Genomic DNA, 27,010 nt, shown 5'->3' with positions numbered 1-27,010 from the left:
TATCAAAGTTGATTGAGGCCAGCTTCTTGCAGCATGCTCACATCAGCAAATTCAGATTTCAAATAAGAACAAGATGAAAATCATAGTCTAATGAAGAATTGCAAAGAATGGAAATGCAGTCACTAATAGCATAAGTTAAATAACAAATCAGGAAATACACAACAGTCATAACTAATGTTAATTATGTCACTTCTTATAAGACACTGACTTTGCACAGCTTGTTTAGAAGTTCACATTTTCTGGTTATACAAACCAGCAGCCACACACAAATCCATTCAAGAACGTGCTATGCTTCTGTGAGTCACATTAGACAAATAAATGTCAGGCAGCATGTAAATTGATCATTAATATGATTTACAATTTTTCTTGCTGTGTAAGGATGATGAGGCAGAAACAAGGTGCTTTCAATGCACATTCAGCAAATCATCCTATACTTTGGAAAAACTGTACGATGCCATCTTATGCATTTTTTCACTGGTAAACTAACAATCTTCAGTTTAATTAAACTGAAGTACTTCTTTGTATTTTGTGGACACTTCAGTAAAATGAGACTATAATTTTTAAATTTCTGATAGAAATAATGATCAGTGTCACTGAACTTTTCTAAAAAATAACCCCAAAAAATAAATTCTGATCACAGGAAATTCTAAGAGCAGCATGAATCCAGGTGATGAGGATTACACTTGAATAAATTAGCTACACACCTTTTCAGACCATCAGAAAACTGGTAAGCATAGAGTAATAATAATTATAAATCCAAGTATTTAAGATATCTTCCCTTTTCTACATTGGTTTGCTTCTTTTTTTTATAAGCTCACAATGAGTCATTTTGGATTTTTTACCTGGCCATTTTCTTCTCATCCTATTTAAGTCCAGTAATTGAAAAAGATGCTTAATGTGATTTGGAATGCACTTTAATAAAAAAAAAAAACCTAGACAATGACAAAATAAAAACCAGCAATTTAAACTTTATGGAACTTTGTTTCTTTATTACATTTCACAGAATCATTCAAGCCTTTCTTATGAATACTTCATTTAACAATGAGCTCTAAATAAAGCCAACTTCACATGGAAGATACAACAATGAGGATTTGCAGATTTGCACTGTTTCATTTACTGTCTCATCCATTATGAAAGCTTTGTATTTCATCTTAAAAAAATCTTCGATTAAATACTATGAACTACTATTTATCTACAGTTACATCAAAGAAAAATGCTTAAAATATTAAAATGTTTATTATTTGCATGGGGAAAGTGTCAACTACACATTTCATCTTCATCTTACATTTTTAATTTACAGCATCATTTAAGATTTAAGCTGTTTAGGCAAGAGGTTACATTTTATTACATATTTGGCCAGATTGAAAGTGCTTAAATAATACACGCAAAACGCATTAAGATGTGGAGTGCATTGTCCTGTGTGTCCTAATGTTATGAAAAAGAGTGAATCTAGTTGTGCACGCTGAAATGAACCCTCCCATAAAAATTTTAAAGGAGTAACAAGCACAGAAGCTGGGCATCTGAGAGTACCAGAAGTATTTTTAGAGCTCTTCACATTCATCATCGTGCATTTTTCAAAACGCAATCTCAGAATACCTTTACAATGCATAGTGGCTAGTAATCCTACATCACAATTGAAACTGACAGATTTTTTTAGTTCAGGTGTCTAGACTTGCACCAAGATACAAGTCCAAAACAAGCCTTGTTATCTCATCTGTTTTACAGTACCCCAAAATCCTCTGGAGATGCATTTTCCCCACACAGGGCTAGGGCATGAATTGCAAGTGGGAGATCATCATAGAAGAACCCAGCACAATAAGCAGACTTGGAAATTCTTACTTCAATAATTAATTTCATGACAGTTTAGATAAAATATGCACGCAAACACTGACTTCATTATTACACACTCTTTACAGTTATGGTTTTTTTTGTTTGTTTTTTCCTTTTAATCCACTGAATATAAAATCATTTTCAGTAAAATCCAACAGTTTCAGCAGAGATGGGAAGGGTCCCCATTTCAGCCTGATCTACAACTGAATTGTTAGAACACATTCAGGGACCTAGGAGATGTGAATGAGAAAAAAAACTCATTTCTAGTCATTAGCTTAGCACTCCCCAACTCCAGTGCATTTTCAGATCAGCCTTCACAAGCTAAAACCTGTAAGTGCACACAATCAAAGCAACACCCTTGATGGTCCTTTACAACCCTGCACCTATGTGAACTGCACGAAGATGTGAAACCTGCTAAACCACTTTCAGGATGTCTCTAATGCAGCTTAGATATTTGGGTAAATATAGATTTTAGAAGTCCTCAGAATGAGACAAAACCTTTAGCAAGGATCAGAAACTTAAACAGTACATTCTAAGTCCCTTTTGGATGAATCTTGAATCATCCTCTTGTTTTACAAGGACAATTGCAGGAGATTCAGGCTGTGAACCTAAAAATACAGTGCTACTGTCCAACACAGCCTAATTTAACTACTGCAACAGATTCCGAGAAGCCTTCCACCAGTTAAATCCAATGCCAAGTTGTGGGAGGCCATCCAGGGACAAACATCTAGGAAAGTTTGGGAAAATGAGAACGGAAAAAAGAAATCAAACAATACAGTCAGAAGTCTTAGATCTTATTGGTATCAAATAGCTTCTATACCTATGTTTTCTTTCATACAAGAATACAAGTAGCTTTTATTTACCCCAGATAGATATTCAATAAAATTAACCTCTTGTTAAGCTTTTCTGGATGAAGACTACATAAATTTATTCCACTATCTTCTGCATATGAACTGAAGAAATTATGGTCAAGCACCAGCATCCTCATTCCAGAAAGGTATCTCAAAAATAAAAACTAGCTGTTCTTCTTTTCCTTTCATGTTGTTTGCTTTTTTTTTCATTTTGTCCCGTGACAGAACAGAAATGGAAGAGACATCTTTCAGTTTCCAAGGATGCTTTAAAATAAAAGATAACTGTGTGATACTTTCCAGTAATACTCTACCTACTGTGCAAATAAGAAATTAGAAGAGAGATGCTTTAGTCCCCGTGATGTTTAGATCCATTGGGCTGTGGGCTATTTTCTCAAGAACTAAGCAGGAGTCTCATCTAACACTTTCAATGTTAAAGCCAACAATAAATAGAAATGGAAAGTACTCCATAAAAAGACAACCTGCCCTGCCAAATCCCAGTACAAAGAAAGATCTTCCAAATCTCTCCCACAATGCTTTAAATTTCTTTTCTGGTTTACCTTTCATTCCTAGTAGGCTATTAAAAAGATATCTATTGAAAAGATGTAATAATCAGATCAAAAAAGCACTTCATCGTGACTTAAAAACATCAAAGTAACTTTTTTTCCCTTTAAATTAATCAATCTCATTTGAAAATGCTGTTCTTGTTGTTTTGAAAAAATATACAGATTAAGTATGCAGTAAATTACTTGTCAAAAATTAATGTGCTAGGATTTTTAAGCTTATTTATTTTGGGACACCTAGGCATTTTTATTGTGGGAAATGCTATTTTCCTTAATGTCTTAAAATATCCTTATCCCTAAAAGCCTTTACTTACTGGGAGCTGACAACAGCATCATGTGTGCTCATCATTGATTGGCAGCTGATACCAGCTTCATGTACAGTCACTGCTGCCCACTCTTTAAAACAAATATTGTGTGAGTGTTGAAGGAGAAGTAAATTACATTGCTATGGGTAACAAAATCAAATTCCCAAGTCTTCTGTTAATCAAGAGTTCACTTTGGAAATATGTAACACATTGCTACAAACATGAAATAAAAGGTAGAGATGCTGTGACATTTAAGACTATACCACATGTCCTCCACTATCTTGTGCATCCACCAGAACATAAACTTCTTAATAACAGCCTCTAAAAGTCTGAGGCCCTCATGCAGAAGACTGGAGTTGTGGCACGTTTTATTTACTGTTCTGGCCTTTTTGCATCTCTGTCCCTCACATTCTTTAACGTCGTCCAATTATGTATGATGTATTTATTCTTGGACTGAAGAAACTGAAAGTACTGCAGAGGTAGATAATTTAAGGTCTGACTATAAAACTGTGAAGTCCATGCAGTTTCAACACGCATTTCAGTGAAAACTGCACAGAGCTCTCAACCACAAGGGCAAAGTAGTCCAGGACTACTTGGATTACACAGAAGAGCAACATGTCTGCCTAGTTTACTCAGGAAAGACAAACAGAAAATATTGAAATAACTTATTGAAAATAAAGCCTACCTATGGAAAAAAGAAAGTCTTTTATAAAAACAGTAGTAAAAAGCTGGAAAAGATTTTTTCTTTTATTCAAGGAGAAACTAATTATCTCAAAGGACATTTCCTCCAAAACATGCACCCAAAATAGATGAAAAGAGTTTCCTATGCTCTTTTGACCAAGGGAAACAAGCTAATACGCATATACTGGATTTTAAAAATGCCCATGTATGGTAGCTTACACTTTGACTGAATAAGATCTTTAATTGCCTAGGAAACAGTGATGCAGTTAAGGTGAAAGGTTAAAAATAAGCAACTTAAACTAGATGAAAAGCTTAAATTACATTAACAAAAACTCTACTGTCCTTCTCACTAAAGCTTTTTCTCATTAAAATATAATAATTAACTAACTTTAAAACTCTACTATTCAAATGTTGGTTTATTTTAACTACGCAGAGCAAGAACAGAGTCAGACAGGGATTGTTCTTAAGAAAACAAGGAGAGCAGTACTGAGAAGACCAAGACTTGTTAGCACCACTTCTTCCACTTCTGTCTAAAATACATGCAGAGCATAAGTGGCATTGCACCAGATCATGACTCAATGTTCCTCCACCCTCAGTTTTAAAATTTTATAAATATCTTTTCAGCCCCCATTTTCAGCTATTTTGAGTTGAAACATATCTCCTTATTTCTCCAGTGTGCCATTTCATGGTAATGAAATGTATGAGTATGCAGTTTGAAATATTTTAGAACTCCTCTAAAATCCCAAAGTAGTTTCAATTTTGTTAATATATGACAGGGTTCCACAGCGTATTTTCTTTAATGCTATTTCTGAAACAACTACAGCTCCAAGCGTGAAGTGTTTGCAATGCAGTGTGAGTTAGTTCTTCAGCAGAAACAAGTGATATTGAACAGCTTATAGGGCTGTGAAGCACAGGAGTTGTGAGAGTGAAAAGAGTTTCATGCTCTGTAAAGTCCTGATGTGCAACACTATCACGCTGGAATCAACAGCGTATTTGAACATCTGAGACTTATGCAAAAGGTACAAGGGAGCCAGGCTCCTTCTATGAAATGGGAATGATGCTACAAAGCTGCTGCAACTGTAACCAGCACTATAACTACTGTCATGAGAATACTAATTATGGCAATTCCTACCTGATTTCATTTAAACTAAATAAAATAAAAACATTCATATCTACAGAAAGTATGCCCCCTCAGTTCACTGCAGTGCTTTTATGAGATTAGCAGTGCCCATCATGTTGAATCATCCTCACTTGCATTTATCAGCAGCTCCACCATCACAGATGTACAAGTAGCCAATGGAACAGCGTTGCTAAGAAAGCTAGTTTCCTGCAGAACAGGATTTTCATTGATGCTCAGGGAAAGATTTCAATCTCCATTCAATTATAAAACTCCTTCCTTTTCCCTTCATAGCCCTTGTCTTGCAAAGCCTTTTAGTGCTAATATTCAGTCTTCACCTTCAACTGCAGAAATCAGTTAATTAGATCAACCGTGAACTTGTGGATGTTTAAATCTGTTTCCGTGGCACTTGAACTACTTTTAGGAAAATGAATTCAATTATCGCTGATCTCTTTCAAATGTTGGATGGTTGTTTAAACTAACCAAGACAAAATGACAATTCTTTCTACTCTGGGCTCTTCTTTCTAAATCAAAATAGCCAATTTATAGAGTAAATGCTAATAATAAATAGAAAGTGCTAGCAATTTATATTCTATTTGACAAGTTTAGAGTCTTCCATACCTTCGAGAAAAGCTACTAAAGCAGTGATGAACAGCTCTGCTCATTTTTGTCGTCTTTATTTGCTAATGAAGATTCCTAACTTACGGAGAGAGAAGCATCTGCACTATGTGGTATAAATGCATTTCTCACACATTTCTAGTTGTTTAAATGAAAACAAAACTGGTTCAAGAGTCTGAAAATAATGATAAAAACAATTTACATTATTTAAAATAGAGAAGCATTTTATCAATTGTGTTTTTAAAACCTCCAAATAATTTCGCATTTCACGTCCTAGATATATTGGTAGGACAGAGAAGAAATTGTTTCAGTAAGACACAAAGGGGTTTCTTCCCTCACTTCAGATTTTTAAGTAGGCATAGACCTCAAATTTATTTAAGTCATACATAACTCCACTTGCTTTAAACATCACTTGTTAATTATGCAGACATGTAGAATTTGTCTTGAGGTGACTATAAATAAAGCTGACTGGCACAGGTTATTTTTACTTAACTGGTGATTTAGAAGCTGTCTCCAGGTATATCAAGACCACATCCCTACAAGCACTGAACAACTCTTTAATCCCAGCTTTCTGATTTATTTTCAGTGGTCTCTTGAAATAACTTTCCAACAATTACATACTGAAGTAAATAACATTTTCAAGACACCTACAGAGGATGCAGGTACATCATGCTTCCTCAAGAACACATTATAGCATGACTATAAATTAATAATTGATAATAGCAGTTCATGGTATTACTATTCCAATACTACTAATGCTAGCAATAATGACTACTACAGAATAGTATACCATTCTTAGAATTCACTCCAGAAAGACAAACTATTTAGAGTAAATTTTTGTATTGAAGCCAACGAAGCTGTGATTTAATCTATAAAGATAATATTCCTTAAAGTAAGACATCTTGAAGTGAAATAAAAAGAAGATCTTGAGAAATTCAGTGGCTGCACACTGATCAGTCGCACTAATTGTTTCCTTCCATCAACAAAAAACAGCAAAAAACACCTCAAAAGCACTCATCATAAATAGAGCAGAAATACAACGAAATTGGAAGCTTAGAGATTGCCTCTCCTTTCTTGTGTCAGCGAGAGAGTAGCTCTCCCTTTCAGTGCCCCAGCCTCTCTGTTGAGGGACAGCACAGACAGATGGACAGACAGGGCTGATGGCACAGTGCACATCAGCACACGTGTGGAGGGACACACTGTGACCCAGTTCCCTCAGGGCAGCCGCCATGACAAGGGGCTGGACTCCTACCAACAGCTAGCCCTAATGCTTCCTAATCCCCTGTGTGTCTGGGGCTTTATGGGGAGAAATCTCCGCCACTGTTCTCCACATGTTCATCTTTTAACTACGCTCACAAATCTAATTCAATAAATGCTTCTTTTCCATTATGATCTTTGCCAGAATTGTCCAGATTAGCACATACAAATGTTCCTTCCAGCTACAAGGAGGTAATGCTCAATTATAATACATTTGTTTGACTGCCACTGTAGAAGCAAATCATTGAAAAAAACTGATTTCAGCAAGATAGTTATGTCATGTATTTATACTTAAAATCCACATGCATGTTAGTTACAGGTTTCCCAGGCTCTTCTGCACCTTCATGAGCACGTTAATACAGACATGGTCAAGCTTTAAGGCTTTCCCCACTCATTTCCCAGGTTCCTTCTGTTCTTTCCATTCTCTAAAAATAGATGGCTCCGATTTAAATAATTTGCTTTATAAAAACCGGCTACCATCAAAAGAATGAAAATCTACATAATGGTGCATTACAGAATGCACACACATAAATATCTAATGTATGCTTACCTGTGTTTTTTAGTTTCTTAGTCCTGTGACTCTAAATTAGCCTATTTTTTATTTTAAGGCATTTGTCACCAGTTAACAAATGGAATTGTCTGAGGAGCCATGCAGAGAGAAAAATAGAGCTGCAGCATTCTGCAGTGTGCTATAGAGCGTGCTATTTTTTGAATGAGTGTAGTTTCCCTCAAATCCTGAAGCTGATTTTTCCCAAACCTGAAACACTTCTTTTTTGTAGTGTTTCTGTGGGTTTTTTTTTTTTTTTAAGTTTAAAAAAAATGTACACAGTGAACCACTCACACCTCTTTCACTTTCAACCACCTGTCCCACACACGTTCCTTCTGTCTCATGCTACTGAGCACTTAGTCCTTCCTCTGGACTCTTCCAACTCCCTTTTTTTCCCCACTATCTGGCATATCTTCAAAGAACTGCCTAGGCGCATGCTACTGTGCCATGCAAAAGTAAGACACAGGCTTTACTTCCAGTTTCCCAGGAGGATTATTTTAGTCTATAATGTCTAACATGTCTCATTCCACACAAATGCTATACACCAGCAAAATAGATACACACCTGTGTTCATTTCTATTCTTTTCCTCTCATTTTTTCACTGATTCTCTCTCAGAATTGGGGGATTTCTGTCATTATGCCAGTATTTTCCATGGTAAATACATTGGGTTTATTTCCTCATTTTTCTAAACTAATTCTTAGAGATGAGACTGTTTGTGTAAGATGTCCCTCTAGGCTGGAGTCTTTAAAGTTTCAGACAAAAAACCCTCCTGCTTTTCCAGAGTGAAATTAAACCTAAGTATATTAATTTGCCCTCAGGGGTGAGAAACCTAGCAAGCCCTTCTTTGGGCAACTTTAGGATCTCCTCTAGGCTTTACAGAAGGGACTTGAAAACAGCAAGAGAACAGATTTGGTATCAGAGATGTGCTCTCTGAAGTGTTCCTAAGAAGCTCCTCAGAAATGAGCCATGAAACCTGTGTGCACACATACACACATACATACTCAGCATTCTTGCTATCTCTGTGCAAGAAATGCTGTCAGGAGTCCCGTCTGCGTCCGCTGTGGCACAGCAATGTTTTTCTTGCATCTCTGTAAAACAGGACATTGGAAGAATTATCCTGAACCAGCTGCATCACATTCAAAGCTCTGGTAAAGAGGGAATATCTAGTGTTAATTAAAAAGTCGCCATGGTTTCCAATTCTCATAAATTTCGTAAGAATTTGCACGGTCCTATCCACTGTTCTTGGCTACAGGAGAAGTTAAGCTTCCACTTCTTTTTTTCCTCAAGATCATATGCTTTTCCTCTGCCATTGTCTAAAGGAAGACACCTTTGGTTTCTCCTTAACATATCTCTAATGGAGAATCAGAGAACAATTTGGGACTTTGATTTTTTTTTTTTTTTTTGCCTGTGTGGTAACCAAGCTTCACAAATTTTACTTGGCATCATCACTTAAAGGAACACTTGGGAGCACAATTCAGTACTACTGCAGCTTTATCCCTGCTCCAAGCTATCTCTAAGGGTACCATCTGCCTATACTGCTAGAAAAGATTTTCCTGACCCCTATGCAATTCTGATCCTTCTCCTTAGTTAACAGCACAGAGAAAACTCCCAGCAGACCTCAGTCCAATGTCTCCTACCTCCATGAGAAACAGCAGCAAAATACATTCACCAATAACAAATACTTCCTGGCACTGTGCTGTATTTCCCAAAACCAAAGGCTGAGGGCAGTAAAAATGAGATAATTCACTCTTTTGTATTAGAAAAACACTGACTGATTACACATGCTGCTCTCAGCTTTTAGAAAGTATCTCCAAAAAGACAGCTTTATCAGTGGACTATATTTGAGAGTTACTGCTCAAAGCAAAGCAACATTTTTGTAAAAATTAATGTGTATCCTACGCATCACAGCAAGGTAACTAGCGATACAGGGCCAAGAGTTCATAGGAACTCTCCAACCAGCAGCAGTCAGCATTTTCTGTCTCGCTTTTGTTGTTGCCTGGGGGAAATACTGAAGTCCACAAGGCTTCCTCTGTGGCTAAAGCCATGGTGCCAGCACCACCCCAATACTACTTCGCACAGATTCAGCATAGCCTTCCAGCTGAAGAGTGATTCTGGCTTTCTTTTAATTTTGACAGCACATAGCGGAAGTGAAGTATCATGCAGTTATCATACCACATTCTAGATACAGAATAAAAGAGACTCTCCCAGCTTAATGCCTCTCTTTGGAACTGAACACTCCTATCTGATCTATAGAAAATATCTCGCAGCCACTGGAAACTCCTGCAGTTCCCTCTCAATCATGTTAACGCCATCCAAGCCAGGCAGTATCTAATCTGTCAAACAGGGCTCCTGCAAGCACTGAGGAGCTTCACTGAACTGATATAATGACCTAGTTTGGTATACCTAGTATCTATTTACAAACTGTATTTTACAACTCTCCTAGACACACAGTCAGAGCTCTGACTCTGAACAGCCCTGTTATTACTTACTTCACAAGCAAAAGTCCATGGCTCAGTGAAAGGAATAACTGAAGGATAGCTCTCACTCAAGCAGCAGCTGTTGCGTGCTCACAGGCTTTGCTGTTGTAAACTAATTATCTTTAAGACTACATTATTTTCCTTAAACTACAAAGGCAGGAAAATTGGGCCCCATGCCAGGTCCCCAAATTGGATGCTGAACACTTAATTTTTTTTTTTTACTTGAAATAGAAAGATAAAATTGCTTGCTTTCCTTCGTTTTCTCATTCCTGAACCCTCACAATGCATCCGCTTCATATTTTCAGTATGTTTTCTATATTTATGACATTAAGACTGATCTTTGCATTTAATCCCTATTACACAGAACCTAGAAATTTTGTAAGCTTAAGCAGACATGCCATAAAACTCCAGGCATCAGTTACCTTGTGTACTACATAGCTGCTCAAAGCTTCACAACAAAACTCCTATTCATGCTGTTGTTTCCTTTCTCTCCAGTGGCAATTAATAAGGGCAATCATTTCTTTCTTCCAGATTAGCTCACCTCTAGACCTTGGCTCCACTGAACAGTGCAGCACGGGAAAGCTGCACTCCGTTTCCATTCTCCTCTCTCCTAATTTCACTTGGCAAGGAATACCAACAATCTATACCAACATTCAACTCTATTTCACCCCTGCTTCCAAGTATAGGAAGCATTGTTTCTGAATTATGATATCAGAAGACGAAATACGATGAACTAAAGCTTGTTTCAAAAGAAAGGCAGGTACTCTACAAAGCGCAGTCTCCTCAATGTATTTTGCTGAAGCTGCACTCATTATCATTTATTGGACTTTGTACTGCAGAACTGAGAAAACCCAAGCTGCTCTGCAAAACTTCATATGCACTGCTTTTCTGGCAACAGCAGTACAGTTCTACTGACAAAGAGTTGTAGAGTTGTTGCAGCACAGCTAGTTCTAACATAATATAGCCTGTAGCTCAAGAGATGCATCACCAAAGAATTTTTCTTACTAGTGAGATGCAGAACAATATTTCCTTTAATGAAATCAAACAGAAATCAGGCCATGGCATGTAATAAACACAGAATCACAGATTCACAAGGTTGTACGAGTTGGAAGGGATCTCTAGAGGTCATGGAGTCCAACCTCACTGTTCTTGAATATCTTCAAAGAAGGACACTCCACAACCTCTCTGGGCAGCTTGTTCCAGTGCTCTGTCACTCAGATAGTAAAGAAGTTCCTCCTTGCAACAGTACGCAACTTCTTGTGTTCCAGTTTCTGCCCACTGCCACTTGCTCTATTGCTGCACTCCACTGAAAAGTCTACCCCCATTGACTTGACTCCCACGTTTGAGATATTTATAAATGGTTATGAGATTCCCTCCTCAGCCTATTCCTCTCTAGACTGAACAGTCCTAGGCCTTTCAGCCTCTCTCATGCAGGAGATACTCCAGGCCTTAATCATCTTTGTTGCCCTCCACTGGATTCTTTCCAGGAGATCCCTATTTTTTGAACTGGGAAGCCCAAAACTGGACACAGTATTCCAGATGTGGCCTCACCAGGGCAACCCCTGGGGAACACCGTTATTTACAGTCTCCTGTACATTACTTAAGATTGTTCACAAATAGCAACAAGCTTAGCGTGAAGTAAAATGGAACATCAACATGATCTCTGACAAAGGTTGAAGTCTGTCAGAACAAAGAGACAGGATTCAGTGCATGAAAAACAAAAAAGAATATCATTTTTTATCTAGGCCTATGTCTGAAAGCTGAACAGCCTCAGAAAAGACTAGTTTTGCTTACTCCCAATCTTTTACTATTAAGTACTACCTTAATCTAATAAGCCACAATATCTCCCCATTAATAGAAATTAACAAGGTCTCAAAATGGAGAAATACCAAATCATTCAAACTTGAGACATGACACAAAGAACTTTGTCTTCTATTCCTCTCACAGCAGATGAGAAAAACTTAGATACATATAGGCAACTACACTTTCTATTTTGAATAGAACTTTTTTTTTTTGCAAGCAAAATCTGGCAAATTTTCCCCAGAATTATTAGTATTCATATTCATATTGTGTATGTGACACATTATAAACAGTTGATGAATATCACTTCATTGCTTAAAGTCATTTAGCATGGCCTAATACCTTGTGGCTCTAGTGTTTGTGAGCAAAGAATCGTTCCAAATCCACGTCAATAAGGCCTTTCTTTTGCTTGCTTTTGGTAATCTGTCTTTCAGTCATTGCAATTTCTTCACATTTTCTGGTGATGTGCAGGATTTAAACAGGCTCGATCCTTCTACTGTCACCAGGATACTAATTCAAAGAGATCACCCTTGAAAGTGATTGGATCAACTTTCAGATAATCACTGTGAGCAGTGACAAGTGCACTGATATATTATGACTAGTCTACATTTTTAATAATGGATTATAATAAAAACTCTGCTTTTTAGCTTTGCTTGTTGTTTCTTTTCGTTTGTTTCCTAAATCCTTCCCTACCATTCAAGGGAATTAACACTTTTGGACTAAGAAAAATTACAAAGAAAATTTGTAGTCAACTGAAACAGCAGGAAAAGGGAATCTATCACCTTCTGTGGAAAGCTGGAGAAATCACTTTCATTTGACACTCAAAGACAGCTAATCAGTAGCATCAGAAATAAAGCCATTATTTGATTTTTTTTTTTTTGTCCTAAAATATACACTTTTAAAAAGCTGTTTTCATTTGTTAAAATAAAAATGCTGTTAAAAGCATTGAAAAACACAGACGTGACAAAAACAGTGTGGAGCCGCATTTCATCACAGATGTGATACAGATTAGTGATTTATTGGACTGACTTCTTAGCATTATCATTATTACTCTCTAGTGAGCTTCTTCCACTCTTAAATTTTTTGGTTAGGTGTTGAACATCTAATTCCATACTCTTTTCCCCAAGCATCATACTAGAGAGCCCTATTTCAGAGACCTTCATGCCCTTTATTCTATCTGTTCCCTCTGAATAAATCCTTCCTCTTTTATATGTATGTCAGGAGGTGGATAATTGCTTGACACTGTATTCTGTCACGTTTGTTGCGGGCAGTCAGACCCCAAGGAAACTGGAATTGCTTGCCATTGTTATTCAGCATGTTAGCTGCAAAGGCTAGGCCCCTCATGTGCTTTGACTCTAAAACTAAACTGAAATACAAAACCCTGAAGGCTACCCTTATGTATCACAACAACACAAAAACAGCATTTCAAGCTATTTGGAAGCATGCAAATGCAAAATGAGAGTAGGGCATATGTATGTCAACAGCATTGTCAAAACCTCCAGGTAACACATCCTACTGATGGAATATGACAAATATGTAAATTAAATAATTTTTCCTTTGAAATCATGAAGTCTGAAATGCAACTGCCACAATTATCTTTTTATCTCATGACTTCAGTAAGAGTAATTTAGACTGGAAACAACCAGAGAAGATGCTCAGCATCTCTTCCTGTGCGGGCAGTACACCAAGTGGATTTATCTGCTTCCTTTGAACACAAAAACAGTCTTTCACAGATATTTCTAATAAGAGTTTGGTAGCCTTATTTCAGTCTGAAGTCCTCTCTATATATTTAGAATTACATTCTATCAAAAACCTTGTTGTATAAAAATACTCTGATCATCTTCCTAAAAATATATTCTGAAGTGTTTTTTTTTTAAACAAACAAGCAAACATAAGCCAATCAGTCACTGTCAGGCATCAGTTCTATGAAATGAGTACAAATCAGATTAATACCTAGTATAATAATATTTGTCCTAGACTTTCCATATTACATGTATATTATCACTAAGACATTGAGTTCTACTGAAAGAGACTGAAGTTACAACTTTCTAAGCTGTTCCTTCCTTTGACATACTGAGCAGACATCCACCATACGTACATCATACCATTCTTCCTTAAATTATCACCGCTAAAAATCAAAGGTCTGTCACTCTTAATTTTAACACCACATTTGCCATAACCATGACAACTTCAACTCCTTTACCATTTTCCCTCTATATAAAGATTCTAAAATTAAAGACTCTGAAGTGGGGCATACCCAAATTACACTTTATTTCACCTTTAATAGCAGAAAGCACTTTAACAAATGGGTAAGTATTCCCTTGAATTCTTTGCTTTCCAGTAGCATCTACAGATCATAGCTAAAATAAGACTCCCACTGAAGAAGTATAAATACTAAAACCAAATAAACAAGTCATAACATGGGTGTAAGAAATTAAAAACTGTCCTACGTGGTTTTTGACAAGTGGGAAATTAAGGCACAGTAAGAGCTTTCTAAATCACAATTTGGTAGTAAGTTCCATAAGTCAAACTGAAAGGTGCAAAAGGTAAATAATTTCATATATATCATACCTTAATCCAGAATTTTAAGGATACAGTAACAATTTTCTGAAACACTAATTATCTCTGAAACATTAATTCTTAAACTACTGCTTGATAGCTTGCTTGTTAATCCAATAATAAAAGTTTGATTCCCTTACTATGATTTCATTCACAATTATTATCAAGCATCATGGAAATTGTAGCTGTGATGTTTTCCCATTTTTAATAGTTTACTCCTACTAAGAACTTACTTTGGATGAAGATCCAATTTTTTTTACCTACTGAATCTGTATACTACCGAAATTACCTGGTAGAAGTTCCTCTATGGGATTTTTAATTTTATTTTTTTATTTTTTAATGTTACTTGTAAAAAAAAAAAAAAAAAGAGTTTAACACCAACCTCAGCTCCAACTCAAGATGTAAGATAGCAACTGGGAAGTTTTGCCAGAAGCTAGTTGCACGAATAAAACAAAGATTGTGTACTTAAAGCAAAATCATTAATATACACATCTGCAGCCTAACAGATTTTTTGAGCTGAACAAAGTTAGACTTTTTCATAGCAACAAATCATTTAGATAAAGCGCATCAGCTGTAGCCCTCAGTGCACTAACTGTGCCAAGAAGGTTGCCACAAGTCAGAAGAAGGGCTTCTTATAAATTAAGAAAAATGAAAACAAGCAGCCAGAATGATGCTGTAAGGATAAAGAAACTTAGCTGCCAAACCTTGAAACAACACTGGGAACACAGAGCCTAGAAGATGTCATTGGCATTTTAGGCCCACACAACATATTCTCCTAACAAGGAAGTGGGGTCAATTTCATTCATTTCTAAGCTGGGCAGTTCACTCATACTGGTACATAAGAATAGAATGGAGGTAAGCCAAAAGAGCATGTTTTACTAGCAGATAGATAATAGCAACAAAATAAACAAAGCCCAAATTTCTGCTCTATCCCAATACTGAGGGTTCTGTGAAATACCAGGTTATTTTTTCTCTGTATTTGTCCTTCAAAAAGGGTATATCATAAAGCATTAAACACAATGTCCTCATTCATTATATATTCCAGTATGAAAAATAGCTCCAGAACTGCACTCTTTAAAGAATTTTAATTTAGCAATAGGGTTATCAATACTTTGAATATTCATACCCTTTTTTTTTTTTTTTTTTTAATTTTCCCTGCACAATTAAATAAGCAAGATTTGTTGATTGTATCTGCAAGCTAGGTAACTGAGATGTGCACATTTTATTATACCACTGCCATTGTAAAGGTAAGAAGGTCCAGCTGGTACCAGCTCCAAACACATACTACACAACCCCTCTACATACAAATAAAAGCCCAGTTCTGCCTTTTTTGAATACTTTGGATTTACAGTGGCTTTGTTGGAATGGACAAGGAAGACAGGTCCAAACAATCAGCATGAACATTTTATTAACTCTAAATATAGGCATTAACTATAATCCTAGAACCATACATTGATAAGACTATTTGTCAAGCATTATATCAGAAATTTAGTTTCAAAAAAAAAATCGCAGATTGTGGAATGAGAGCACCCTGAATTAGTCATCTCCATTAAAACTATGAAGTAGAATTGCCTAGCAACCAAGAAAATTAATTCAGAGACTAAAATAAACACTGACACTGACAGAGCAACTGCTGCTCTATCCATAAAAGCACTCAAAACAGAATATGCTTCCTCATTTTTTGTTAAGAAAGGAAAAATAATTTCAGAAAGCTAGTCATAATAGACAAAGAATAAAAAAGTAATTAAGTAAAGCTAACGAAAATAATTGACCTCTTTTTCCATGTCATTAAAATGGAAAAGATAGTAAGGTGTTTTTTGTTTTTTTTTTTTTTAGAACTCTGACAATAATGAACAATTTTACATGAAGGTTTCTAACAGACTTTCCCACTTGAATAGAGTAAGTTTCTTCACATTCATCCCATGCAAGCATTCTTAATTTTTCTTTACCCTTTTCCATGCCTACCTGAAAAAGATCTGCAGAATGATTATGCACTAATAGCTCTAACCAAATTACTACTCGTCACATTTCTGAAGGACAGAGTTTGAGTTATACAGTTTATCACAGTGAGGCTGCTATGGGGAAAAAAACAGATTGTGGACAATTAAGATGCTGCAATATTTTAGTTTAGTGACTGCTACTTTTATAACATTTGTTAACATCTGGCCCCCTGTGCAATTCATTGTCCTGGTAGAACTACAATCCTAGTAAGATTATCTCTTTACAGGTAAAACAGTGGTGTTCTGTAGCAACACTGAAATATTACAGGAATTGTTATCCATCAGCCATTTCTGAGTGGCAGTACTTCCAAAGCTCTCATAGCAGAAGGTCTGTCTTGTCAGCTTGAACTACCGAGTTCAAGCACTCCAAAAAGACCAGGAATTATGAGGGCAAGAACAACCAAAAGAGAAAATTGAGATGCCAGAGAGCACCACAAGTTTTAGCAACTGCAGCATCTACATCAAATCTAATTGAGTCTATGTTAAAAGGTTATAAAAACAAACCTAGGTAAGAAATGAATCAAGGAAGACAAATAGGAATAACTGTGCATTACGAGATAACTCCACAAATACAGCCATAACTACAGTTTCTAACAGGAAAGAATGGGATATTTCACTACTCTGTATGTGCATAAAACTCTCAAAATATGTCAAGAGATAGCTGCAGGTACTTCAAAGTCTTCAATCTCCATATTCCAGTAACATTTAGGAAGAGATGGATTCTCTTGCGATAGATTCTGAAAGTAGTATGGTTGTCAATAAATACATAAGAAAATATGTTTTCATCCCACATGTGATGTGACAGGTAACAATGAGGGTATCTGCTGCTAGCAGAGGCAACGCAGACAGTATGGGTCATATATAACAGACCAGAATAATGAAAAAAATTAACAGCGAAAGTCTCCCATGTGCAAACACATACACAAAGCTGATAAAGGGCCCCAAATGTATATAATAGTTTCCCTCATGTCTTAAATATTTAATGTCTGTGGCAGATGGGTTGTGCGAAAAACATATATTGTCTGAACCAATAGCATAAACACAGCTGACCTGAAAGGCCTAATCACCACTAGGTTATAGTTACTGCAGTGTTTTCACAAGTGAACACTGCTCATAAAACTAGAATAACTTTGAAAGATTGCATCTTTGACAAATTATAGCCTCCATATGCTGTTAAACAATTTGCTTTTATTTTCTGGCCTTTGCACCATATGCTATAGGTGTGATTGCAGCATACATGTTTTAGTAAATTCATAGTTTAGCCACAGTTAGAAGCATCTTTTTTTGATTAATTTCTGTGTAACTGAACAGTGTTATAAAACTGGAATTTATTCCCTAACTCTCAATGGCTGAATATTGTATCCTTTATTAATGGTACAGCTTAGCATGGCAAGAAAAAAAAACTCGAAAACAAGCATCCATTTTCTGCGTTCACTTCAGACACTGTCAAACTCCAGCAATCATAGACAACCACGTAAGAGACACTCCACTCAGAAGGCTTTAATTAAAGATCTACACTACCCTTTGCAAACACAGGTAATTAACCAGCACTCTCCATCAGATCTGCAATAAAAAACTAAAAATCTCACCTATAACTCATTATAGGACGATAACAAGTAGGATAATACCAATGTTGTATGTCCTTGCATTAGCAGCAGAACTCTGAAATTAAACTCCCAGATAATCTTAGAAAGCATACTATGTTTATGTTATGGGTGAAAGGTAAAAAGAAGGTCACTCACAATCTGCCTTGGGGAAAAATTCCTTCTGCATGGTAAATGTGATGATCAGCATGGCTTAAGTGTGTGAACAAAACACACCAGCAATATATTTCAGTACTGCTACTACTAGGTCCAGTTTACCCCACTAAAACTCAAAAAAAAAAAACCAAACAAGGAAAAAAAAGGCAATATTTCTTGAAAACAGACCCTCTTGAAGACAGACAGGAACATATTAATTTGCTGTGATTTCATGCAAACAAGAAAATCTGAGACGCCATTCAAACTTCCTTCCAGTCTCCACTCAGATCCCATTTAATTGCATCATCATGTCCTCTCACAGATTCCCAGCCCAAAACCTGACAGCAAATTACACCACTGCAATGTTAGTTCTAATCTTAAAGACTTAATCTTAAAGTGCAAATGCTTCATTTTTGCATAAATTAATAATCTGAATAAAACCTATAGGATTTACTGACAGTGCATGACAGCAAAAATATGCAGGCAAGTCTTCTCAGGATCTGAGCCCTGGTTACTGACTTTCACCGAAGTTACACAGGTCTAGTATGTAAGCTGCATCAAGTTACACTAACATCAATGGCAATGTATGAATTTACTAGCAAATGCTACTCATTTTTACAAGTGGTAGCTAGTGTGAATGAAAGCGATCCTTAATACTTACTTGGACAATTGATCTTCCAGCAAAGGGGAAGTATTCTGCAGCAACAAAACTAAATTGAAGAAATATCTTATGGCTCAAAGAGGAGCAGATCTCTAACTAGTTATGTAGGAACAGATTGTTCACTGTTCCAGTCTACAGAGATCAGTACAGCAATCTACTTAGGCCACATGGTAATAAGATGCTTTTAAATAGCATGAGAACAAAAAAGAGAATCTACAGTTGTTTTTTTTTTTTTTGTTTTTTTTGTTTTTGTTTTTTAAATAAAGAATTAGAACCTACTAAGAGAAAACCAAGCATGGATACATGGATATGCTTGTTTATAATTTACCAAGAGTATAAGTAAGATCAGATTAACTGTTTGATTTCAGGTAGCTATCAGTCTCTCAGTGAGAAATTAGAAGGCTAAGAAAATATCTAAAGACATATATTGAAGCATCATAACAAAAAGTATTAAAAGTATTAACATACTTAGTTTCTTGGAAAAGTAAGTCACTATTTATGTCACTGAGCTAGAAATGTAAGATTCCCTTTCTATATAATTGTGTTTTTATCAAGGCATGGACAAAAGCAAACCACATTAAGAGTTAAACCACATTGTGCTAAACCTATTATGTTTTAAAAAAAAATAAGAGCATTCAATAAAATGATTGAATATATCTTTATGAGCAACACAGTGGCAGCCATCTCAAGGCAATTTCAAGCATTTGTTTTCACCCTCAGCAATGCATATCAAGTTGCTATTTACTATTTTATCCTTATAAAGTACATCCTTCTTGTTGGTATAGTCTTTATTTTAAACACTACTACATTAAAGTTTACAGTTCTTCCGTACCACACGCAGGATTCAGCAAGGTACCTATTTACTATTATAATTATCAGTAAAAATAGAAGTGTCTTCTCAGTTAAGGTTATTCCACAATTGACCAATTCAACAACCAGAGAGGCTGAATTGGGTTCACTACGCATAGGAGCAGCTACTGCATCCCATTTTCTTTTACAGCAGCTATCTGCCCTAACTATACATAGGCAGGTCTCAGATGCATTTGTCTGCTTAGAATGTCAGCAGCACCTTCTAATCTGTTGATCTGTCTCCCCATAAAAACAGAGTGGATTAGATATAAGCCCCCCAGAGATCAGGTCCAACCTTCAGTTTGCCCCATGACCTATGATAAATAAGTTACACAGAAAAAGAGAGTTATAAATTTAATATTGACCATGGACATCCAAGAACAAGCAGGTCAGTACCAAGCAAGAAGTTACTCAATATTAATCACTTCATATATATGATGCAAGGAAGCAATATTACATTTAACTGGCAAAATGAAAAAACTAATTTACCAGGACAATTAATGTTCATTGCCACTCACTAACAGGCAATGCAGTACTTCAGTGAACAGCCTAACAGTTAGTTGCATGACAGATAAACACTCTCTCAAGTAATCATGAGTACTGCCTGCTGGTGGAGCAAATGTTCTTCTGAGTCTCTAATAAATGTCTCTCATATTTACAGTGAAGGGTAGGTACTATGATATCACTGGCACTGTGTATTTAATTACCCTTATCTGACAGAAATGTCTCATGCAAAGTCTACAGTTCCAATTAGTAATACCAAAACATTATGAGAACCACAACAGCATATGAAATTTAGGGAGGGCTCTGCCAGTAGACTATGTAGATGTCTTTGGCAGCATACCTACAATGCCATAAAATTCAAGGTATTCCTTATATTTTAAGTATGTATATGGAGTCACCGACCCTGAAGGTGTTCAAGTAACATTTGGATATTGTGCTGAGGGATATGGTTTATTGAGAAGTATTGGTGATAGGTGGATGGTTGGATTGGATGATCTTGGAGGGCTTTTCCAACCTTGGTGATTCTATTATTTTCGCATGATATTCTCAGGGATTAATAAGTTAAAAACTTGTCACCTAATTTTTGCTAAAAGACAAGAATTACAACCAGGTAAAATCTGAAACAGCAGATTTTATAACATATCAGCCTCTGTGGCATACTTCTACAAGCTAACAGAGATGCAAGTTCCTTTGATGCTTTATATACCACCATATCTAGAGCCTGGACTTTCTATTTTTTATAAGAAATTAAGTTAAAACACCTAAGACCCTAGATGTTTACTAGTGTGAGTTAAATATTAAAGAATAGCCTTAAAGAGGGCTTATTTACTGACAGAACAGGAACAGTATTACTGTTATAAACAACTATCAACTTCAGCACGCAGATTCCAGCTTTTAATTATTAAGGCAAACCAAAGCATCCAAGGTAGTGTTGGTAACCTGCACTTTATAAAAAAAAAAAAAAATGAGTTTTGACGGTGAAAAGTTGTTTGAGATAAGATTTGTAGAAGGGTAGAGGAGATGGGAAGCAAGTCATTTTTCTTTCCTGTATGAAAAACTGCAAGCCCAAGTTCTTAGCTATGACCAAACAAATTTCAGATAGCTCACTTGAAAGCTATAGAAAGAGACCACAAGCTCTTCCCATGCTAGATTTCCAAAGGCTTTTAAGTTGGTCCAAAATTATGCTAGCTGCTTAGTATTGCATATAGCATAACAGTAAGAAGATTTGGTGGGAAAACGGAGCATGGCAAGTTTTAATGAATTCACACATACACACAAAAAACAAAGCTAAAATGATTCACTAGTAGAAGACAGTGTCACTAGGCTAGAGGAGTTTCCCAGACAGTGTATGCTGCCTAGCAAAGTGATGTAGCCAGTTTCCCTCACCATGGAAACTAGGCCAATGGGTCAACTGGGAGAACTTTCCAATAACAGGAAAATGTATACTCACCTTTTCCAAGCATGAAAATTTTCCTATCACTCACTGCTTTCAGTTAAGGTAAAACCAAACTTGCTCTCCCTCTTTCAATTACCTGAGCATAGCTTTGAAATACTTAGATGCTGCTCATACTTGCAATATTAGCATAAATATAAGGTGCCATGAATGTAGTATGCTGAATGTTTCCTCAGGGGGAAAAAAAGTTACTGGCGCACTGTTTTAAAAAGGGAATCTGGACTTACTCTTATGGTAGCTTTTTTGTGTGTAACATTTTTCAAATGTTTTACTTCACATAGTATAGAACGTAGCACAAACATAGAAACACCAAGATCAGAAAAGACATCTAAGATCATCTAGTTCAACCATCCATCTACCACCAATATTTTCCCACTAAACCATGTCCCTAAGCATAAAATCTAAATGTTTACTAAACACCTCCAGGGATGGTGACTGTGGGCAGTCTGTACCAGCACCTGACCACTCAGTACCAATCTAGTATTATTCTTCTCAAACCACCCCTATGTGTTGTTTTGTTTTTAACTTTAAGATTATTGAACCTTTAATCATTACATTAACACCTAAACAGATTTTTTCCTTGAAAGACAGAAGACAAAGATTTGGAAACCCACTTGAAAACACTCCACTTCAAAACATAGATTTTGTGCATAAAGAAATTGCCAACACTTCACTTGACAATCTCACTCTGAAAGAGTGGCTAGGCACTGGAACAGATTCCCCAGGGAGGTGGTCGAACCTCTATAGGTCTGACATGAAAGGACAACTGTATATTTCAATATTTTAAATCAAATATTTTTCTCTTCCCACAGCAGTTTTAAAATTCTGGATCCCTCTAGAAAGAAGTGTTTCACGCCATACTTTTTTGTTCTGATACTGATTCTCATCACTCTGCAAAAGAAAATGGCAAGAATTCTTAACCACTCCTTACACAATGAAATTTAAGTCCCTATACCTTTTCTCTTTTTCCCCATAAGCAAAGGACTTATGACAATGCATTAATGTGGAGCTTGCTGGCACATCTGAGAAGTCAGTCACCTGATGACATACTAGCAGGAATTTCACATCGCAGTGGTAGGGACTGAAGATTTTGTAGCATAGAATTGTCAAACTGAAAATTAATTGGCCAAGTATTTGATATAGGATCATATTCACCATTGATTTTTTTTCTGTTTGGATTCAAATGCAAATCAGATGCTTACGTGCTTCATAATTGTCGTATAATTATACCCAGTGTCTGCAACCTGTGGCAGAACAACCAGAACTATTTTTGTGGGTTTTTTTCTACTTTGTACTCTGTATGAAATATCAACAGGACAGAACACATTCTCTAACCCGTTGCAGATCAAACAGGGTAAAAAGTACATGGGCAGAACTGTATGAGGTACTTAGAAATAACGCATAGTTATACTTAAGAATAAATTTTCAGATGTGTAAGTCCCTCTTAGAGCCTAAGCACTAAATTGAATCTAGTTTATTTTCACCATACTTGCAGATTTTTGTCACAACTGTTGATTATTTTCAGAGTAGTTAGAAAGTTTTCCCTACCAAATTAAATTCTACTTTCACAAATCATACAAGTATCTTGGTACAAATTTATAGCACTATTTTCATTATGTATTTTTAAATAATTGATATAAACATTTGTAATATATTCATTGTTTTTTCCTAAATAATTACACAGCTTATTTATTAAATCTTTTTACAGAAGTAGTTTATGAAGTTGACGTAAGCGTTAAAATTACCACACTTCAATTCTCACACATTTAACTGAGAATGCTACCCTACGGCAGCTAGAATACTTTTTGTCCTGTAAGAATTTATATAGGTCATACTTAAGCTGGCTTTTCATGCCTACAACTAGTATGACATTAAGCCTGCAATAGTAAAAAAGTGTTTCTTAAGACAGACTTTTCAATGTTAAAGATTAAATGAACAAGAAAGATGAAATTTGCACCTTTGTCTGAATAACAGCATAATATATTGAATAATAACAGATGTTCAAATTACAGATCCTAATGTAAGAATTAATTTAGTCTGATATTACTATATAAATATGAACAATTTACAGTGTTAGAACAATTTCAAATTCATATTGAATGATGTTATGGAATTTTTCTTTGATAAATGTATTGATTAACAAAGAAGTATTAAGCATGAAATAGAGTGAGAGACTTTGCCAGATACTAAAATTTACTTCCATACTAAACATTGATTAAGAAAGAAAATTAATTACTCTGCTAGTGGCTTTCCAATTTTCAAGTAAGATTTTACACTGACCTCTGTACATCAGGCTTTAAGAAGAAAACATTGAAAAAATACAGATTCAGAATGAAGAATATCAGCTGGCAAAACTCCACTACTTCCTAATTATAAGGTCAAATTTAAAGTTTCCAAATTGCTCAGAAAACTGATTATAATTCAGGAGTCCTAGAGGGCTGAAGTGCTAACAATCCAAGAAGAATCCAACTTAAGATACAAACATGGCTCGCACCTATAATTTTTATTTGAAGTGAAGAAAATAAGTTAACTCTTCATTTACAAATAGTGTCACCAAGAAAATCAAAGTGCAAAAATCCATGATCTGCTCCTTTACATTTTAATAAATTTCCTAACAAGATTTAGAGACAATTATTCTTTTAGAGGTGAAGAAAAAGATTTAGAAGAACACAAAAATTGCCTGCAATGTTTGCAATTTTTTAGCTGATATTTCATTTCTGAATATGAAATCAAGATCAGTTTCATCTACTCCATATTAGACTACTACCTACTTCCAGAATAAAAGGAAGCAATTCAATCTCTCTCATGCCTGAAGAAGCAGAATCTGTGTGCACGCTGCTGATAGCGTCCTAGGCAGCGTAAATCTTCCTTTTTATACTTTGGTAAATAGACTGCAGATCCATCACGATCACTAATGCAAACCAAGTGCTAACTCATTAACTCCAGTATTCAACCACTACCTGTCACAAAATATAGGTATTCTGCTACCACTGGAACCTTGCCTATTTTTGTCAGGCATGCTACAGCCAAGAGAGCTAAAATAAAATCAGTTATTCACAGTGCTTGCTGTTGCACAAACAATTGCTCTATCCATTCACAACAGCATATTTTAGAAAGGAATTCAAACCACTACACCATTAAAAAAATATTTTCAAATGGTGTAAACATGTCTTGCTGTGGTACAGAATAGTCTGTTTGTTTGTTTTGAAATGGGTATGTTGTATGAGTATTCAAAACTCCACTCTTTACAGTGGATTTACAGTGCCTGCCCTCTAGAAAGTGTTTTGTTTTGTTTTATGAGGGTGAATGACTAGAGTGGGAGTCATCATTGCAATCTCAGTGCTTTCATGGAGAGAGGACCTGTGCTGCAGGAGCTGGAGCTTTCGACGTCACTGTCTTCCAAATACTGGCAGTTGAGACCTACCACTAACACACATGCTAATTTATGCATAAGGGTTTCACAATTAGCATGCATCCCTACAGACATCAAGAAAACTTATGCTTCTAAGTGCAGCTGATCATTTAAAAAAAAAAAAAAAATATGTCAATCACTTAAATCACAGGCTTTAGTTATCCGGGCTTTTCCAGACTGCAAATTTACAATCAAAGGTATAGAAAGTTGAAGTTTCTAGGCATATAGTACAATGCCATTGTTACAGAAATTGTTAACAAGCTGATCTTTCTTAGAATGTATTTTAGGCATTCACTTGTAGACACTCCAGCCAGGTTTTCTGCACAGCTTCAGTTCTTGGTCAGCTACAAACAATTGTATAGCAAATGCGTTTGAGACATACAGACTAGTCTGCACTGGCTTGCAAGCTTAAGTAGCAGAATGTGAACAAAGACAACTGAACAATAGCAATAGAAAAAAAAAAAAAATCTTCTAGTAGTTTAAAACAGAAAGAGAGTAACCAAATATTCTTGGTTTAGATTTTCACAAATGAAATCCACTGGGCAACAGCGGTAGCTCCATTTATGGAAAAAAAAAAAAAAAAAGGATAATTATGTCAAAAAGAAACCACTCAGTAAGGAAATATTAAGTTTCTGATCTCCAATCATTAATTCAAACTGTATAGTTTCTAGTAATGCATTTATTTCAGAAACCAGATGTGATGTACTCTGACAATTTTCCAAGCTAAAGCCATAAACAAACCTCGCTAAACATTAGAATGCAGAGATTGTGTAAGACGGAATGTCATTATTGAGAATCTCTACGGTAAGAATTCCATTTGCACTTCTCAGTAACTTATTGCATAACAGTCTCTCAAATAAGAGGCTTGCAGTTTTGGTAGTCTTGTTATTAGAGATATCATTATAATATTTATGAAATGCATCACTATGAAACTATCCAATTCCATCATGGCTGCTAGCAAGACGTAATGCTGTTCAGTGGGAGGTTCAAAGCAACTGCTGTAAAGAGCACTGGAGTTGGCAAGCAGTGAGATTTACACACCCATTGATTTTGTAAGAAATAGGAGAAAAACATGAAAATCAGAGCAGAGATATCACAGATGAAGTTGCTGAGGCACTACAGTTAAAAAAATCTGGTCCAGATTAAGTGGAACTGTATCATTGATATCAATAAAACATTCAATAGAGGAAAAAACAGGCATTATAAAAGAGGAATATCCAGTCAGACTGATAATAGCCAACACTTTTCAAATGCAAAGTGCAAACCTTAAACAGATCCATCATTTCATGATCTTCCCTGCGTCCAAAGTATTTTGCTAAAATTCCTGGATCTGCATTCAAAAACTCAAAAAAAGAAAGATTTTTTTCATTTTGCTCCTAAACTAGATGTTTTCTTCAAACTCCTAATACATTTTTCAAGCCATCAGCATCTAAAGCAGGAACACAAGTCGAGATGACAGGTTAACAAATATGGTGACAGCAACTAAGCAGCTCCCCCTTTCCACACCAATCAGGAAAAAATAAATATAATTTGTCAGGTCTTAACATTCTCTTGTCACTGTCCACAATGACAGCTGGGTACCACTAAAGGAAAAAAAGGCCAAAAGTATTGCATTGTAAATGGGAAGAGGGTGAGGGGGGAAATAAATAGTGTTAGCTGCTGTAATCAGACTATTAATCACACCATTTTGAGTGGCTGTTGGTCATTCAGCTGCTTATAATAAGAACAATGAGAACACAGTTCATTAACAACGTGTGCTTTTAAAATACAGATTCATCTTTCCATGATT

This window comes from Centrocercus urophasianus, unplaced genomic scaffold, assembly GCF_019232065.1.
Source record: "Centrocercus urophasianus isolate 14NV4802_14NV808 unplaced genomic scaffold, USGS_Curo_1.0 seq_13, whole genome shotgun sequence".
Classification (NCBI taxonomy): domain Eukaryota; kingdom Metazoa; phylum Chordata; class Aves; order Galliformes; family Phasianidae; genus Centrocercus; species Centrocercus urophasianus.
This window is presented reverse-complemented; position numbering follows the sequence as displayed.